Source organism: Sycon ciliatum, chromosome 1 (assembly GCF_964019385.1).
Source record: "Sycon ciliatum chromosome 1, ocSycCili1.1, whole genome shotgun sequence".
NCBI classification, from domain to species: domain Eukaryota; kingdom Metazoa; phylum Porifera; class Calcarea; order Leucosolenida; family Sycettidae; genus Sycon; species Sycon ciliatum.
In genome coordinates this window covers 64,024,646-64,038,543 of record NC_088643.1, presented here as the reverse complement: position 1 = coordinate 64,038,543, position 13,898 = coordinate 64,024,646, and positions in this window count along the sequence as shown.

Below are 13,898 nucleotides of genomic sequence, written 5' to 3'. Positions count from 1 at the left end.
TGATAGGACTTTAGAATCGACGGTTCGAAGACGATTCAATGTTGCTGCATGTTTCTCAGTGTACGAACAACTCACCGCATTTTCATTGAGAGAAACTGCAAGTGAGAAATGCACAGCTTGCAGGTATGGTAGTGCCAGGAAACTTCGATGGTGCCATGTATAACACCCATCGATACTGTAGGCAAAGCTCAGTGTACGATAGAATAATAATTACCGGTAAGAACAATGGACTTAGGAGACATACTACTGGCCTGGTACTAGTAGTAGCAGTGAACTGTACCACACCGCATAATTTGCGCAGCAGCGTGCTGGTACTCCACCGATACCACCACGGCATAGCCAGGACAATTCCGTTCAGACATTCATATTGAACTTGAAGGCACTTCAGGCAGCTGCTTCGTTCGTTCAGAGTATACCAGCGGAGCCAAGATAAAAGGACGTGGCAGTGGCATGATGACACTAACAGTTATTGCAAACGGAGGAATGTTTTGCAGGACCTACAATCCCTCACCTGAGGTGAGGAATTAGAGGTGAGGAATTATACGGGGTTCTTTCAACTTCTTTGTGTGGTGATAAAGCGGTTCTCAATCAAACAGGTCAAGATTGTCATTATCCTGAGCTTTTTGGTGCAGCTGTCATGCCAGCAGAGATCGTTCAACATTCTCTTCAGACTTCGAAACAAGGCTGGTGCGATATGACTTTCATCCACCAGAATTCTGCTCTGGTGTCCAGGCAAATCAATGCCACGACGCGACGTATGCATGTACCTTGTACTTGTACTCAGTATTTTTTTGTATTGTATTGTATTTTATTATTTTACTTGGTCATTCCCAACAGACCCTAAGGTCTTCTTGCAGGGTGCCCAAGATTAATGAAATTGTTAAAAGCTCCTGGCGAAATGAATTGGGGATATGATTTGTGCGAAGGGATTCGGGAAGCGCATTAAAGCGGTCAGCACCAAGGAATGAAATAGATCGGTATCCAGCTTGAGCTTGCACAATGGGTAAGGAAAGGGAATAATTGACTTGGCCGCGGGTTACTCTATCTGTGTGAGCGCAGTCACGGCGAAGGGAGGACATGTCAGAGAGGAGTGAACTGCAGATATTGTGGATGCAACGGAACACGAAGAATATGGACTTAGTATGATATCTTTTGTCTACTGTAAAACAATCAATGCCACGTCGCGAAGTGGGCCTTCAAGGCTTGCACTCGGTACTAGCCTAAGAACCATATTGGATTTTTGATCATTATTTCCTGTGGCAAGAGTTTAGGAAACCGGTACGGTATTAACGTTAGCAATTACTAGGCAGTAGGGGTGTGCAGATAATAGGGACCGTCTTTGTGGTCCACTTTCACGACAATAACACACACAGGAGTCTCTGCTGTGAGCACGGTGGCTCGGCAATGGCGAAGTAAAACAAAGACACAAGCTTTCCAACTCTCTTTGGCCGTTGGAAAGCGTACCTTTCGCATTTGCTACGAATCGAATGCGGAACGAAAGTTTGATTCGGCTCGTAATCGTTTCGTTGAAAACAGAATTCAGGTTTCGCAAGTCGTAATGCAAATGTGCATGGCAACTACGAATACGGCCGGTAGCTTGGCGTACGGGTGTGTTCGCGCACACGTGCATAGATCATGGAATCAAGGGAAAAAATGTGTACCTGGCAAAACATGTGTACCTTGCAAAAAATGTGTACCTGACGGATTCGGAGCGTGCCACGAATGAAGAGGCTTCCATTCGTGAAAACGAGCTCTCCGCGGCGACTCTGACGAATCCTCGAACCCAGGTGACGAATCAGCATTCGTTTCGTGTCCGTACGTGTGGTGCGAAAGGTCCCTATTGCTCGAAAAAGTGGCACTCGGATTCTGCTCGAAAAGCAGTGAAATTGGCAGAACCATACAAACCTTATGGCGGGCAATTCCTCGAATTCTGCTCCATTTCTTTATCCACATACCAAACATGCATGAAATTTACCAGAAAAAGTACCGAATTCTGCCAATTATTCTGCCGGCATTATCCGCATAGGCCCACTAGGCAGCAGATCGGAAGGGTTCTCTGTGACAAAATGTGTTCAGCAAGATCAGGTGACAAATATTAGAATTACTGGCCTACTTTCAGCAACGTGCCGTAGAGAATTTCAACTGGAGTCCAAATATGTGACATAGTTGGGGTAGGTTGGAATACTAGTAGAGGATTGGTATCAGGCGTAGGGCTAAATATCCGCATTGCTGATTTGGGATCTACATCTCCCATAGCGAGAATGCATGGGTCGACAGGCTGTCAACAAATACACACAATAACAATTAATACAGTCATGATCATCAAAGTATTCAAAGAGCATAAGTTTTGACTAGGGCAATGTGAAGTATAATGGAAGTACATGAGAAGTACATTAGAGGATGAGAGGCGCAAATATCGTGTGCAAAATAGTGCCTAGCTGAGCATACTAGAGAGTGAAATATCCGATGACGCATGTTCACTTCAGTCCTAAGACTAAGAGGTAGGGGAAGGCTACATTAGAAAGAGGCGAAATGCGTAAATATTGAATACCGACAAGACGCTGTAAACTAAGTACAGCGGCACAGTGTCAGAATTCAATATGTGTTCCATTACCTCTTGTTGGCCACAAGCCATCGTGAGAGAGAATAGAAGACTTCAGTTATCCACGAACGACAGAGGGAATGTTACACTCCTCAACTAGCGATGCATACGTACAGCGCAGGCATCTGTCCTCCGTTCCTGCCATTGAGCATAGGCAAGAGCAGCACTTGTGCACCTTGTCCTCAACTATGGTCACCGTCTTGTCGACGAACGCTTGGACGTGCGAATCGAACAGCACATCACTGTCCAGGATTGAGTTCAAGTCCCATGCAGCGCCGCCTACTTCCAAGGCCACGGAGGAGTAGTCACGGCGTGTGGTCCTGTAGTGCAAGTCCAGGTAGCGCTTGAAGAACCTTGGGTTTGATGTTGTGTACTGCGTAGTGCTCTCAGCAGTGTACATTGTGCCGCTGGAATCCATTCCAAAACCTCGCTGGCTGTTGTACCAGACGTTGTTGTCCACAATGGCTTCCATGGTGGCGCCTCTCTTGCGAATCATTCTCTTGATGGAGCTGCGCGAAATACCTGCTCCTTGCTGATGGGTATCTCTGTCTTCATCCGAAATGAAGATGATAACAGGTGCGACGTCTTCACGCCTCAGACGGAGTAATTGGCGTCCTCCCGATGTGATGTCCTCCAGAGCGAATTTCATTGCCAGGTAACCATCCTCCAGAGAGCCTGTGGTCTGCAGTTTGGCGCATGCCTCATGGAAACCATTGATGTCATACACCTGACGTCCATTGTTGCTGTAGAGGACATGTGGAACGTATTGGTGAGTTCCCCCTACGGATACGCTGCCTTCCGAATGGCCGAACCCGACTACTGTATACTGATTAGGCTTGCCAGGGTAGAGACCGATTCCATGCTCCTCCAGGCTGATATCCAACCTCGTGACGATCTGATGGAGTCTGTCTTTGTAGTGTGGCTTCATGCTCTCCGACTCATCAACCACAAGAATAATGTCTGCAGCCGTCTGACCACAATGTGGCACGCCAGCGCTTCGTGTCACTTGTTGTGACATTTCGAGGAAACTTGTGGGCAGTTGAGCGCGGCATCTCACTGTATACACACAGGAAGTATTAAACATATCAAAATAAGTATTATCTTACACGAGCAGGTACGCTTGTCCAGTGTGCTTTGAAGTCTTTTACTCGCACGGTCCTGAAGGTTGATGTAAGAGCACACCACGTTCAACCACAATACCGATTATCTACTGTATTGGCCAGGTTGAGCCCAGCTGTCGTACATGCAGGCACTCCCAGAAAAGCTTTGTTACTACTGGGGTTTGTATGTGCCTGAGGAAATTACCACTATTACATGATTCTAATAATTATGATTATGCTGCTTTCAATCGTACTTACAACAACAGGTGGGAGTTGGGCCTGTCCATGTTCCGTTCGCCTGGCACTCCAGCTCCTCTTTACCTTGACGTGTGTACCCTGGGTTGCATCTGTAGGTTGCCTAACAGCAGGGGATTAATCAGGAAAGGCACAAAGCAGGGTATGTAACAAACTACGTGTTCCTCTCTTTAAAATAATAATAACAACACTGAAGATAGCATATGCAGTGCTGCTCAATGAAATCCGGTCAAGCGAGTCAGTGCCACGCCGCGTGCTGTGCAGCCCTAGACCTGCGAATAATGGGAGGTGAACTGGTGCGGTCCTTACTCACTCTCACATGATCGGATTCCATCGACCAGCACTGCAGTAGTCATACAGTATAGCCGGAATAACAGCCAGTGGAACTCTAACAAAACGTTCCCCAATATGGAATAACAGCCAGTGGAACTCTAACAAAACGAACCCCAATATGGAATAACAGCCAGTGGAACTCTAACAAAACGTACCCCAATATGGAACAAGAAAGACTACTCAAATACTCGCAGTGTCCCAGTTTCTTTTTGTCCAAACACACTTCAATTTGCTCCTACTCCCGGACAAGTGTACATCTTACACATGTAACCCAGTATACACACGTCAAGGGAAAGTATGCACTGGGTAGTATGCACTGGGTAGTATGCACTGGGTAGTATGCACTGGGTAGTATGCACTGGGTAGTATGCACTGGGTAGTATGCACTGGGTAGTATGCACTGGGTAGTATGCACTGGGTAGTATGCACTGGGTAGTATGCACTGGGTAGTATGCACTGGGTGCATTCAACCATACCACTCCACCGTGACCTGGAGCAGTGTGGCTGTTCTTTGGTCTTTTCACTTTTTTAAAAGCTAAACATTTAATACCTACTGCTGTGCTACGAGAAGACACGTTTCCGTTGCATCCACAATATCTGCAGTTCACTCCTCTCTGACATGTTCTCCCTTCGCCGTGACTGCGCTCGCACAGATAGAGTCACCCAGGGCCAAGTCAATAACTCCCTTTCTTTACCCATTGTGCAAACTCAAGCTGGATTCAAATCTATTTCATTCCTTGGTGCTGACCGCTATAAATTAATGCGCTTCCCGAGTCCCTTAGCACTAATCATATCCCCAATACTTAATGTGATTCGACTTTCGAGCTTCGTTACTGTCTGGAACCGCACATCGGAGCGCTTCGGCTATTGTTTCAAGAGACAGCTGGGAGGTTTCTCTTCGACCTACATATCTTAGTTTTTGGCAAAACCCCAGACATGCCTGAGTTACGATCAATTGAAAAAGTTTGAACTATCGAAAGTTGTACAGTCCGTACACAAAGGGTTAACACATTCATTCATCTTGGGCACCCTGCAAGAAGACCTTAGGGCCTGTTGGGAATGCCCAAGTAAAAATAATAAAATACAATACAATGCAATACACATTTCCAGAATTGGTTGTTGCTGTTGCCTCTTGTAGCCGTGAAGGAACCTCGATGGATCCTATCAGTCCGTGTACTAGTATACTAAGTATTGTGTCAAGGAAAGTAATGTAGTCGCGAAAGCCTTACTCTTTGCATTTATTACAGACTGATAGGAAGTAGGCGACAGAAGCATTCTATCATGTCTTGCATCCTTACCTTATCCTGATAGACTGTTCCCGTGAAGTCTCTTTCACCATTCTCGATAGGTGGCGGTGGTCCGCATGGAGGAGCTGTGTGGAGCAGAGTATACAATGTAAATGCAGCGGAACAAGTTATTCGAGTGCACCGCATGCTGTTCATGGCACTCTTGTAGGACTCCTGCTTGGAAATTCTGCATGGAAGGGGGGGGGGGAGGGGGGTTGCAAAGGCTTTACTCAACCGTGATCTTGTACAGTCTACTCGGGGCTTCCAGACTAGTGCAGTAGAGTGTGACTGTCTGAAGACTAACCCCTGGCCCTATGTGGAACGGGAAAGAGTACTTTTTTGCAGGGTGCTTCATGTCCAAGCACACATACGTAACGTTACTTCAGCACGGCGTAATGCACCCCCCCCCCCCCACACACACACACCCACACAAACACACACTGTTCGTAATGAACTAACTAATTACTTTGTACAGTATGCAACTGTGCGTCCCATCACAGTACGTACATATACTACTACAGATGTAGATTGTGTTCTGTTGGAGATATACATGACACACGTAGATGCATGTATTGTACTGGTTTGCCAGCAGTTTGCCAAAATCTGCTCCTTTCACTTTGCAGTATTGCACTGGTACTGGTATATCCGCTGTGGGAGACGACGGTACACCGGGGGAGCAGAATGGTACTAACTTAGGTATTCCTACTGTCCTTTGACTGTATTTCTGGCCTGGAGTCTTGCTTACAAGTGGTTTTTGATAGTCAACTCACTGCTGGTCACATCTGCAGGCAGTTTCAAAAGTCTACTTCAGGAATATAATGCTGCCGTTAAAAAACTGTTTCTCTGATAGTTAATAAGATACATATACCGGTAATCTTCTGTTTTTTCTGTTCTCTTTCTGTTGTACCCGATCTCCCTCTGATGTACCGCTGACTCTACGCTGAAGATCTAAGCGTTTTAATTCTCATTCGCATTATAATTTTCATATTCGCTTTCATGTTATTGGGTTCTATGCCCGTTTGAATTTGCGAATCAAAATAAATACAAACAAACAAACAAACAAACATACACCTGTTTGACGAGAGCTAATGCCAGTAATGGCGCATGCACATGAATGACATGAACTTACCATCACATGTGGGGGGAACCGCACCATCCCTCAGAGTTTTCACTCCATCGGCCGATGACGCGCAATCTGCTTCACGGATGCCGTTGCGTACGTACGGTGGATTGCAGATAAACCTCAGCTGCAGCAGCAGGGACACACGAGTGACAAAACATGGAGTGCGTGTCTCTTAGATACGTTGCCTTCATCGTAGAACAGTAGTACTACTGGTCCTTAGAACAGTAGTATCACTGGTCCTATCACTTACCAGGTGCTCAGTAAGTACATAATTGTATGTTACCAGGTGCTCAGTAAGTACATAATTGTATGTCGTAAAACAAAAGTATTTTAACTCGGATGGTGAGCCCATTAATTAAATTATTGTGAAAAAGGAGAAGGACACATTTTATTTTGTCCTTCTCCTTTTTCAGTATTAAATACTGAAAAAGGAGAAGGACAAAATAAAATGTGTCCTTCTCATTTCAGTATTAAATACTGAAAAAGGAGAAGGACAAAATAAAATGTGTCCTTCTCGAAAACTTAATTTTAGTTTTCGTTCTGCCGCACTAGCGCAGTGGTTTTACCAAAAGATGAGCACTCTTGCACCACACAGTACTGGAAGCTGCAAATTTGGCCGAGCCATGCTACTCTACTATTGCATTGCATCAAAACAGCCATACATACACACACACACACACACACACACACACACACACACACACACATACACACACACATACACACATACACACACACACACACACACACACACACACACACACGCACACACACACACACACACACACACACACACACACACACACACACACACACCATTGGACCATGGACGCCCATCGCCGAAGGCGATGATAGCGATGCTACAGCAGAAGCCATAGCAGCTTGTGCTGGGATTGCACCATTCAACAACTTGCAAGGCTGAAGAATTGACCGCCACTATTCAGCCTGGTCTACACCACACAGCTATGAAGTGGCTTTTTCTGGCCAGTGAATCTCTACTTTTTGGTTTTTTCATTTTTTTCCGCACACACATCACACCACATTCGCCGGCATGCACTGGCTGTTGGTAACCACCCAGGAGAATGAAAGAAAAGTCAGGAGAAGTCTGAGAAAGAGAAGAAAGACGTGTGTGACCATAATCGTCGAGAATCAAACCCGCAGCCTCTCGATTGGAAATCGCTGCACATACCACTGCACCACATGGGACACACACACACAAACACACACACACATACACACACACACACGGACAATAATACAGAGCGCTGGGGTTTCCTGTGTATCTGGTGCTGAATGCAATAATAAGTGAGTTTTGGATGTAGGCTCTACCGCGGACGTACCGATGCTATCGTCACTCCCAGATCCGTGAATGTTGTGAGCTGTGCCCGTCCATTCGGAATGTTGATATCTGGACAGCCCGTTTCGACTTCCTGCGCAACTGACCGGATAGAACACAGGCGACAGAAGTAACACGAGTTAATTCAATAACACATATTTCGCTCTAGAATGTCTCCATTTTAGTTTACTTGTAGGTTTCCATTCTCAGGATAATCTTTTAAAAATGCATGCATGCTTCCAGAATCTCCGCTTTCCACGCTTAGCACTCAGTGTGCGTAGCACTCAGTGCATGTAACTATTCTAGTCGCTTACGGACAATGGGAGTGGGATCAGGGAAGATAATGGTCTGTGAAGCCACCTGAAGCTTGGAGGTGGCGGAAATCAGTAGCAGCAGTCCACACAGGACATTGGCGATGTTCGGCGACATTATGATCTGATCAATCTTTGGCCTGGTAACGTTGGTACCTTCAAGGGAGAACATGGCAGAAAGTAAGAAGTATAGCTGTTTGAGAAGCGTACATGTACGTGCACTGTGCTTGTCTGCTGCCAATTAAAAAAAAACATTCAGACACAATACATACATGTAAGACAGATACCAGCCAGTGGATACGTAAAAAGCGGCAAGCAGTTCTTCTAGTGAAGATGGGATTGTTTCGTGTTCTACATTCTACATGTATGCCAAAGGTATTTAGTCTGAAGTCTACACCTTTGAACACACCAGCCAGTTGACTCTTCGTTCCCCTGCCACAGGCACATTTTCTTATTCACGTACGATTGGCCCTCAATCGTACCCTAGGCCTATTGTCATTGACCATGTCGACTATTTTCATATACAGTACAGATTCAAGCCGGATTCCTCCCCTACCCCCCCCCCCCCCACCCCACCCCACCCCATTCGCTACTGGATTCAAAATGTCCCATTCCTGGATGTCTTGGAATGGGACATCTTGCATCCAGGGGCGGATAGGGGGTGGGGGTAGGGCCGGTTTATGATTGTGTATGTGTGTGTGTGCGGGGGGGGGGGGGACGGTATACGTCATGAAGGTGCATGTATTGCTTTTCGTACGTTCAGAATCCAGATACGAACGACTGTACTCCAGGGAAAGTGCAGAAAAGCTGAAACCTTTTAAGCGGGGTTGTGCATAAGAGTACGTTTGAAGCTTGGGGAGAGCAATAAACATTGTACACATGTCGGTACTAGTGCCTTGCAGCTCACGCTAGTCAATCATGATGTACACAATACCTTCAAACTTAAACTTGATCAGAGCGGGTTGACAAGCAGTTGAATAGGAATATCAGGTGACTGAAACAGACAAGAGCGTCAATCAAACAGAGACAGACCCGCAAAGTCAAAGACTATCCTGAATCATGACCGAAGAAAAAGTTCTTTGGAACTTGCGTTTTTTTTAAAGAGAGCTCGCCCCAGCATCAAACTCACCTCTGTTCGGAGAATCTTCCATGGACATAAGATGAAAGTAAACTGAAAAGCGTAGCTCCTACAGTCGCCTTTTATAGTTGCGAGAGTGCATAGGAGATAGGACTATTGTAGACTGTGAGTGCGATGTTGGACGGACATGGGGGATGGGGGAAACGTTGCAATGTGTGCACCTGCCGTTTGACACATGCTCGCGAACACGTCACTTCCCCTGTGACAAACGCGCACTTGCTTGTCAGCTGTCTGACATGCCCAGAGGCAGAGGCCAGATGCAGCGTGTATTGTATCCCATTGCAGGTCGGAAGAATGATGATTGTATTGTAGCAAGGAGAGAAAAAAATTAATATATTGCACATTGGTACCTGTTCTTTCCTCGCTGGATGATTGAAATACTTGTACAAGTGGAAAGCGACGCCACGGTAAAATTTTGAATTCGGCAAAATGTCCCTCCGGCGAAGGAGGACTTGATGTTCCTCCTTTATTTATTTTTTCTTCATGTGGCAGCACTGAGCAATGCCGCTATGTCATGATAATTCCAGCGAGGAATTCGGCCAAAAAGCCTGCACAAATACACATGAATAATAAAGTGCTAAAAGAAATACTCCACCCCAATAGCTGCCCCAGAAACCGCCAGCGTGGAGGGAGGCTCTTGTTGTTCAATCCTCATTAATTTCTACAGTCGAGTGTGACGATACAGGTGACGATACAATGGAGGATGGTCTGTCTGGTTACTGAACAACTTCATTATAGGCAACATTGCCTGTTGGGAAATCCCTAACAAAATAAGAAAAAATAAAAATAATAATTATAATAATTATCAAACCAAAAAAATGAATATAATAATGACTAATTTGGTTCGAAATAGAGGTTGCGAATTCCGCGATGATTTTGTTTAGGAGGTGAGTCAGTCAAGTGTCAGGTCAAGTCGGCGGAATAGCGCGAGCTCCAGTGTGGGAGCAAACCCATTACTAATTTGGTTGTTGACAAAATGGTAATTCTGGTTTGGAGAGCATCTGCTTGGCACGGAGATTATGAAAGTTGGAACGTCGGTTTGCTATTTCAATGATCTGAGACGTTTACATCGCAGTGGGCAGTGTATTGTCGCAAAGGATGTATAGTAAATTGTTATCTTGTCGCTGTGTTTTCCTAAACATCACCCAAAGGCTAAACATCACAGCAATTGGTCGTGTGGTCCAGCGACAATACTGGTGAGATAATTAGCAGGTGCTATTCAACTCAGCAAATCAAGATACAATCCCGAACTTGTATTGTAGCCGACGGGCACAGACGCACGTGAGATGGGTTCCCATAGTATTGTCACAATGACTATTGTCACCATTCTCGCTTCCCCACGCACGCATTGTCCTCGCACAAACTCATAATTATAATTATGTCATGCACATGTACGCACTATGACGTGCATGTTGCGCATGATTGAAGAACTGGCCTGTACTGTACATGCATGCATTGCAAACATGCTCACCGGATACTGCTGTTTCGTCTGCTGCTTCCAATCGCAACGCTTTCCGTTAGTAGGCTCCTGCGGACATATTGACACGTTGCGGCAATTCGGCAATTCGTGGCGGACGAAGATACATGTAAGTGGCAGCTGACCGTTATGGTGGTTTTCAATTTTTTTTAAATATTAAAATCTGGTAGTATTTTGGAAACGTAGGAGTGTTCACACCCATGAAGAGGTTTACGGAGTCGCCCATCAAAACGCTGCCGACAAACAACTTTACATGTTGTGATCTTGTCATTCTGTTTCTGAGGTTGGTGCACTGGGGTGCTATAGGCTATAGCTGTGCTAGTACTCGTTAGCAACAACCCGAACTAGCGCACACACTGCACTGTATTGCATTCCAGACTGACGTCATGCGCTTTGTTTTGCTGCGTAATCACAAAATGGCACCCAGCCCGCTCTACTTTGAGCTAACAGCAGCTCTACTCTGAGCTAACAGCAGCTCTACTTTGAGCTTCAAACGGTTGACCAGTTGTTTCGAAACCAGCACTCCTCAATCCGAAGATGCCTCCTTGTTGACTTGTTTGTTCGAGAGATGGTGCTAACTGATTTTCATTCAGCAGTTGTCAATGCTGGGCGTACCAGCCCACTCCACTCTTCTGTCTTGGTAGGCAATACAATGTACATACATATACATACACGCACCCCCTCCCCACACACATACAAACACACACACACACATACACACACACACACACACACACACACACACACACACACACACTTGTACTTGTACTTGTACTTGCCCACTGCCAAAACTGGTCACGTGGGTCTCCCCGGGAGAGGGGAGAGAGACTCAAAAGGAATCTTGGAAAGATGACTCAATTGGCCATTGAACCACCCAACGGCCGACACCCCCTGAAATCCCCAAACTAGGGTGGACTTGAAATGATCCCACTTATGGGCTCACCACACCTCAGTAAGTGGGTGAGGACAAGGTGCAGAAAAAGGATTGACGGCATCAGGGTATCCGTCCCGGGATCCAACTGCAGGTACCCCTGCCCCCAGTGAAGGTAATACTTGGTACTAGTGTGGGTGGCTAAATCAGAGTGGATCTGATATAAGCTTCACTAGCACCATTGATTACACAAGAGTTAATCTAGCCAGAAGCAGTCCATGGTTAACAGGTATGTATACTTCAAATAGAAAGTATATGAACCCTGAAACCAACAAAGGTGGTAGGTACAACAATACACCTTCAAGCAGCCGAGCCCGTTGGCAACAAGCCCAACACTATCTGGCATAAGTGTACCCACCAACCGAACTAGCTGGCACACACACACACACACACACACACACACACACACACACACACACACACACACACACTACTACTACGGTACTACTACTACTACTGAGAACGTTGACTTTATTTGATAACAGACTGGGTGTCGGAATGAAGAATTCAAAAAGCTACTACTGCTGCTGCTGCTGCTGCTGCTGCTGCTGCTGCTGCTGCTGCTGCTACTACTACTACTACTACTCAAAATCTTTATTTGAAAGAACCCGAAGTTATAAATATGTAAGAGGAACAAGAAAGAAAAAGAGATGCAAAGCAAAACAATGATGAAGGCAATTCAAAATCAATAATCAGAGAAGCTAGCGAGAACACAAGGAAAGAACACCATTATAACTCCAAGGCACGACACAGGGATTGCACGGAAGAGGCATTCGTAATAGCAGACAAAACAAAACAAAACAAAAAACAGTAACTAGATATCTTTTGCAAACTGAGCAAGACATTTAAACACGCGACAGTACATGACATTCATGAACAAAATTTGCAGAGCGCTTAGTACGATAGGACGCCCTGCAGCCACGCAAACAAGTGATGCACCAACGAAGGAGACAAAACGATAAACGGCAGCGCAAATGACTCATGACAACAGAGTACGATAGATCGATATTCTTCTCGACAATCAGGCTAACCAGAGATTTCAAAAATATGGTGCATTCCTTCCCAGCCATGCCATTTGTCGCAAACACCAGCGGAGTGAAACTCCCTCGACCAACTGTATTGATCCTCTCGCCATACTGCCGCCTCTTCTCTCCTTCATTACGCTCCAGTTGACTCGTGACTTTGGAACACGACAGCAGGCTGGCCCTAGGGTGCGTCACCCGGATATCGAAGAAGGCCTCCTGCTGCCGCGTCCAAAAACCACGAGCCCGTATATCAACACGATCCTCAACGGAGCGATTCGCCGTCACCCCCTGGAGCTGCTCTTCCTGATATGGAAGGAGCTTCGGCTCGACCTCCACATCTTGAACAACCCCACGCATTACATCTGCTAGGAGATCCCGGAGCTCATTGTGTCTGGCGGATGGATACCCTCCGCAAGGGCAGGTCATCGCATGGTCCACCGTCATTGCCTTGCCGCACACACAATTTGGGGATAGGCCATCCAGCTGCAAGGCGTAACGAATGGCGATAGCGTCTCTGAAATCCGAGCGATTCAATACCGTACCATTGGCAACTCCTGGCGATGACGTGAGCCAGGATGAGACTCTTTTGCTGGCGCCACTGCAAATGTTTACCAGAAACCGTTGGCTTTCAGACAAACTGTCCTTGATGTTGTTGAGAGCCTGTTGTTCTCGACGAACTCTGTTCTTGCGGGTATTCTGCAGGCGCCTGCGACACTCCATGACTGCATTGCTGATGAGGCTGCGAGCTCCGTGAGATGGCGCTGTCACAGGAGGTCGTGGCGGCGGCCAATCATCACCATCCTCCTCACCTGCATCCTCTCCAACACCGTATGATTGCGTGTTGGGAGAAGCCGCCGACGATTCGGCAGGAGGCGATGCAACATCAAGGCTTTGAGACCTAGATGATGCTGCAGGCTGTCGGCGTGCTGATGAGCATTGTGTCTAGCCGCGTACTGCGCTAGGAAAGGCGACGCGTTCACA